At 40.9% G+C, this 6169-nt stretch overlaps 1 protein-coding gene across 1 annotated transcript in view; it reads right to left on the reverse strand.

Annotated features, from left to right (window-relative positions):
* rps6ka1 (ribosomal protein S6 kinase a, polypeptide 1) overlaps positions 1–6169 on the reverse strand; it is a 40100-nt gene that overhangs the window by 12329 nt on the left and 21602 nt on the right. The gene's annotated exons all lie outside the window — the stretch shown is intronic.

Below are 6169 nucleotides of genomic sequence, written 5' to 3' on the forward strand. Positions count from 1 at the left end.
CACGGGTGAAGTGCTTCTTTAAGGGACGGAGGAATACGAGGAAAAGACACTGTTGCAGAAGCACAGAAGTCTGTTCAAATCACAGTTTTGATGTGAAGTTAAACAAACCATTTTCACTTTGCATAATTAGGCACTCTGTCTGATTACAAAAGCCACTGTTGGCAAACACAGGAGTTCCCAGAGTAAGGGAGGAAATTGACTGCAAGCTGATGCATGCTTGGCGAGAATCTGGGAGAGTCTTCAAATCATGAACGTCCTCTGTACAATAAACCTCTCATGACAAATTCAACATCAAATCAAGCTAAAAAAACTAACCAAATGCATCAGTTGTAACTAGAAGTTGTAGTTGAGTCTGCACCTGCACCTTCAGTAACATCTGTCTTTCTGAAAGCTAGAAAGCAGATGTACTGTCTGTCAGAGACACCCCTGGTGTAATGATTTTTGATAAACACAAGGGGCCAGTGCAGGTCTACAGTCAGGCCAGTAGCCAGGGCTGCTGAGAAGAGTCTTATTAGATTGGAGCTTTAGCCAAGTAAGGGCATGTTCACATTGTTAGCTCCTGCCTCCTCCAAATCTGACTGCTAGTTCTGACATCAATTAAAGCGAGGGAGACAAAACGTGGGACAGAGAGGCAGCATGTGGGTGGTGACGGAGGTCGGCCTGCTGCTCAAAAACTGTCCAATCACAGCAGGAAAGGTCACACATGTTGAAGTGTCTCAAAGGAGTACACTGCAGGCCTAACATGCCACATATGACAATAATTTAGAAGAGAGACCCATAAAAATCCCATAAAAAGAAGACTGGATGTGGTAAAGGAGGAGAGAGAAAGCGCTGTGAAAAAATGGCATGTACAGTGTAGAAGAAGTTCATTCAGGCAGTGAGTGAGTTGAAGAACACAAGACAATTACAGTATTTGTCTCCATGTCTCTCGCTGTAGCCTCCCCTCTTTCCTGGAAAACAGAGCAGCGGCACCTGCACGTTTTCAAATGCCTGACAGCTCTGACGGTTGGAACAGAGAAGAGGAGAAAAAAAACAAGAGAGAGAGAGTCCAGAGTGGGAGACGGCATAAATGACTAGTGTACATGGAGGGAGACAGAGTAGTCTAAACACCCATCCAACCAACCGTGGTCCAGTCTCATTACTGTGAAAACAAATATCCTACACTAGACTTTGTCTGCATGAGAGCACACACACGCGAAAAATACACTGCATAGTCACTCTGCAGCACTACTTAGACTATGACTAAGATTTTGTGATGACATAATTAGAACTAAAGAGAAGTGACTCTTGAAAGTATCATAAGCAGTATGTCAAAAATAACACCACTATGAAGATAAGCATATTTTTTGGCACAGATTTCTAATAAAAACACCCTATACAAGGCATTTATAAGTTGTAACTATTAGCTTTACTAATAATCAATGAATCCTTATCACTTATAAGTTAATCTGGCAATCAGATTCATCAAATTGTCTTTTAATGTACAAAACTAATCCAAACCAAAAGTTTGTTCGGTGTGTGTTTGTATGTCCAATATTCTTAGTAACACTGATTCAAGGGAGAATAAAGGTATGAACAAATAATATGAAAGCTTTCCTAAACTGAGGAATGTATGTCTACAGCTGTACGGTTATACACTGATACAGGGACTTCTAGTTTTTGTTACCAAAAGAGGCCTGTATGTGTGCGTGATTGTCTACACACTTGTGTCTTTGTGCACCAGTGTCCAGACATCTCTGCAGGCAGGCACCTAAATCTGTCAGCTAAGAGACTGGAATGTCTCTCTCTGTTTTTATCAGTCTGAAACTATGTCCTCGCTCCCCCTTCATCAAGTTTGAAGGCAGGTAGCAAAAAGAGTGCCGCTATATTTTGAAGGGCCGGGCCGACTCATTCATTCAACTAGTTTCTCTCCTTTTCATTATCTTTTTCCCCATTTGATAAACAGGCTGCTCCTGCACCTTCTTTACACTTTGCCCAACCGCCTCTCCATCTGTCCACCTTCATTCTGTCCTTTCCCCTGTCCCATTTGTTCTCTCACTTTCTCTTTTTGCCCTCTAGCAACACCTGGTGTGACACCATTGACTGACAGGTACAGAAAAAGGGGAGAGATGGAAGGAGAGAAGGACTTGGAAGAAGCAGTGCTGCAGATGGACATTCAATCCCCAGACAGGTAAGAAGTTTTGACCCTTGAGGTGGAGGCCAGCATTAAGGTTAATACCCACCCTTTTAGCAGACTGTACCATCTGTCTCATCCCCTCATCCAATTACAGCCATGGCAACCACATACTCCAAAACACAAATAAAGTTGTATAAATAACCAGATTTGTGGTCACAAACCAGTTAGATATTACAAAAACACATAAAACTACTACCCAACCTTGTAATACACTGCACCAAATGACACTAGCAAGTGTTTAGTGTACAAGGAGCCTCAACTGGCACGTATGCTTGTTTTAAATCAAATGCCATAGATGAGCTAATGGTGGATGCTACCAGAGGTAACACAGGATTAGCACAGATGCTACAGGAAATCCTGTGTTGGCATCTGCAATATTAATAGCAGCAGCAGGGATAGCAGTAAGATGATAGGCAGTTCAGCGCTAGGCCAGTTGACATGGGGCCATAATGGCCTTGTGTAATATTCACAGTGGCAGCGATGGTCAATAAATAAATCTTAAAAAAAAGAAAGGGACAGCAATGGCAGGATGGAGTAAGAGAGAACAAAAGAGGGATAGAGATAAGTAGAAGAGATGGATGAGATGGAGAAGAGAAAAAACGTTGGATGCTGCTAATATAAACAATGAGGTCATCGGAGTTAAAGCTAAGCCGGCTGACTGCAGTGGAAATGTGCAGCACTCTACATCACCATGCAGTAGAGTATTGAGAAACATGTATGTGCATGTACACGTACAGAGTACATCCCCATAAGCACACAAACAATAACATCGCATGATGTTTTGTCAGTCATATCTTATTTCTCTGCCATCCCCACACTCTGTACCCATTACCAGTCTCATAGTTCAAACCCTTCACACCAGCTAGAGTGGTCTAAAATAGCAGCTTCATATCTCAGTCAATATTTCCTGCTTCCTCCCTCTCATGGTTCTCCGCTTTCCTTAAATATCAACCCAACCGCTTGCCAAAAAAACGCACACACAAAACACACAGGACATAAATCAAAACACTGGTGCATGCTTCCTGAGCCTTCGTGTCTTAAACACCATTGATAACCTTGTGCCTTGTTCCACGTCTGACTATCAGTCTTGTTCATATGTGAACTCCACTGCATGCACACTTGAGCTGAAAAGAAATCTTTAACAAGGCTGGAACTGCCACCCTTTGTTGTGTTCATTGAAGCCAAATAAATGTCAACTAAGCGGTTTGAGGGAACACTAATGTATGTCACTGCATGCTCGGGTGAAAGACTCCAATGGAAATTGCATTGATTTTAGGGTGGATTTAAATTAAAAAAGGATTTTGATGGCTAAAAATGAATCAGAATTCTTAATGATAATTAACTAAGCTTATAACCCAAATTTATGATTTAAATATTTGTCACTGAAACCTTCATGACACAAAAGATTCATTTATTTGAATTTCATCAATGCTGTATTAATTGCTTTTTATGAGAACAAGCAGCAAACGCTGACAAAAAGCAAAAGTAAAAATCAACATTTTTGTGAAGCTCACTCTAGCTGAGTTTAGAATTAGGAATGAATGAAGACTGCTGCTAGAAATATGACAGATGGGGCTGGTACATACAAATTTGCTGGTGAAAACTTGGAGCCATGCCTCTGGCCATGTCAGAATATGTTAAATCAGTGTGAATTAAATTCCTCCCAAAGGCCATTTTTCTAATAAAGTTCTGTATCCCTGCACTCAGCACACAGTTACGATGAGTAGTGTGCTGCTACTGACACAAAGAGCAAATTCATCATTGAAGTTGACATTCAGGTGTCAGTATTACATCGAGATGTCTCTGTATGTAGGAGGGTTAGCAGATCAGTGGATTTCTCATCTAATTTGTAAATAAACTGACAACAAAATGTTATTTAATTGCATCGACGACATTTCCTGTAGTGCATATGACACTGCTGCCATGGCAACAAAGGTCAAAGGTTAAAAGCTCCTGAAAGGAACACTTTAAACTGTTGAGAAAGAGAAAAAGATGAGAAAAAAAAAGTATAATGAAAAACAGAACACACAAAAAGGACTTTAACCTGGAAAGATAAACCACTAAACAGAATCATGAAAAAGGTTGCAGCGGACGTTTTATTAAATCAAGAGAGAGAAAGAAAGGGCAGAGCAGCAAGAACAAACACCATAGGCATCCATATTAATGAAAACTTTAAAGGGTGATTGGAACATTTGTAAGGGAGAAAAGCGAAACTATGGCAACTGTGTTCCTCTGTCTCCATCTCCCAACATCCTCTTTGTGATACAAGAGGTGGTACCAGAGGCAAGGCCATACACAAGCACACAGGAAACATTTTTTAGATGACGCTTCCAGGTAACATTCGCCAGCCTCCATCTTCCCAAATAGAGCACTTTTGTGCCTTCAGACTCTACTTCAATATGCAATTTGATGCCAGAATCCTCCCCACACCATCCGCACTGCATGACAATGAATTTATCTGAATTTTTCTCAAAGTAATATATTATGATGGCCTTTAAAGGTTGCCAATGTAGCTTATGACTCTTATATTAGAGACATTTGAGAATACACAGACTTATATACAAGACAATGCACACACTGGATGATTAATGGGGCTGCCTCTCTGTCCGAGTAGCCCTGTGTAATCACTACTGTACTAGTGTCTTTGTGTGTGTGCGTGAGTGTGTGAGGGAGTCTGAAAGAGAGAGAGAGACAGAGAGAAACTGAGCGTATGTTTGTGTGCATATGTATTTGAAGCCAAACTAATATACCAGAAGACAGAAAAGGATTTATGAGAAGTGTGTGTTTATGTGTTATCATAAACCTTTTTTGCTCCTGGCGGCACAAGTCGCAATCCGGGCTTAGCGACGGCAAGGACACAGTAACCATGACAACTAGGGCCCATAGCAGCCATGAATGGATGGAGGAGGGGGTGAAGCGAATAGATGGATGGATCATGAGTCTGAGGGGCATCTGGTTCGAGTCTAGTAGCTTTTTAGTCTGTTGTGGGATGATGAAACTCAGTGATATTTGGACTTGACATACTCTGTGCCTGCACACAATCGTGCTGCATCCATTCACAGAAACCTTCTTCGGTTGTGTCACATATTGAGTTTTTCATTCATATAGCAACATCAGTCTGGCGCAACACACTCTTAGAGATATTATATGGCACTGTGAAATCACTCTAAAGAAGGAAATACAGGTTTCATACAAGCTTGGTTGTCTTTTTGTAATTATGACCATGATATTGGTACATTATACTTAAATGCTCCGAGATCTGGAAACTTCCCAAAACAATACTGGTCTTTAACCACTTCTTATAATTTTGTGCGCACACAGATTTGCTCTGTAGCAGGATATGAAACATTTACCACCGAGCCGCAATAACTTTATAAACTATTCATGTGGTAATTACACTGTCTCTCTGTGCTGCATTTTCCCTCATCATGCCCCCAACAACAAGATACTGATTTCGTACTCAAGTAGGTCATCAGTTCACAAGAAATTCAGTACATCACCCAATTAACTACTCAATTTGCATTTGCTGTGCTACTATTACTGCTGCAACTAGCTAGCTATGACAATTAAAAAACACAGTACCATTGAGGATTTGAAAGAGAGAGAGAGAGAGAGATTTTATTTGGAGGAGGAAGGGGACACAAGAAAAGAGTTCAGAAGTTCAGTTCTCATAATCGATAAAAATGGCCAAAACTATAAAAATATTACTTCAATAAACCCAAATACTCCTTTTTCGCTTGAAGCAAAATGAATCCTTTGAGATGAAATGTGAAGCTCTTGATGGAGAAATAAAGGATAGTTTAACAGCATCCCATGAAAAATGAGAGCAGTGAGGAGATCTATGTAGCTGATGGGCGCAAAGAGGGAGAGCGAGAGTAACAGAGGTTAATATTGTGTACAATAGAATCCAAAGATTTAGAGCCCCCTTCTAGCACAGAGGCAGGCTGGGTAATTGGGCTGTAAACCATCTCCCACCCTCTGTGTGTGTGTGTG

The sequence above is a fragment of the Morone saxatilis genome, unplaced genomic scaffold (assembly GCF_004916995.1).
Source record: "Morone saxatilis isolate NCDOM2014 unplaced genomic scaffold, NCSU_SB_2.0 Contig3, whole genome shotgun sequence".
Taxonomy (NCBI): domain Eukaryota; kingdom Metazoa; phylum Chordata; class Actinopteri; family Moronidae; genus Morone; species Morone saxatilis.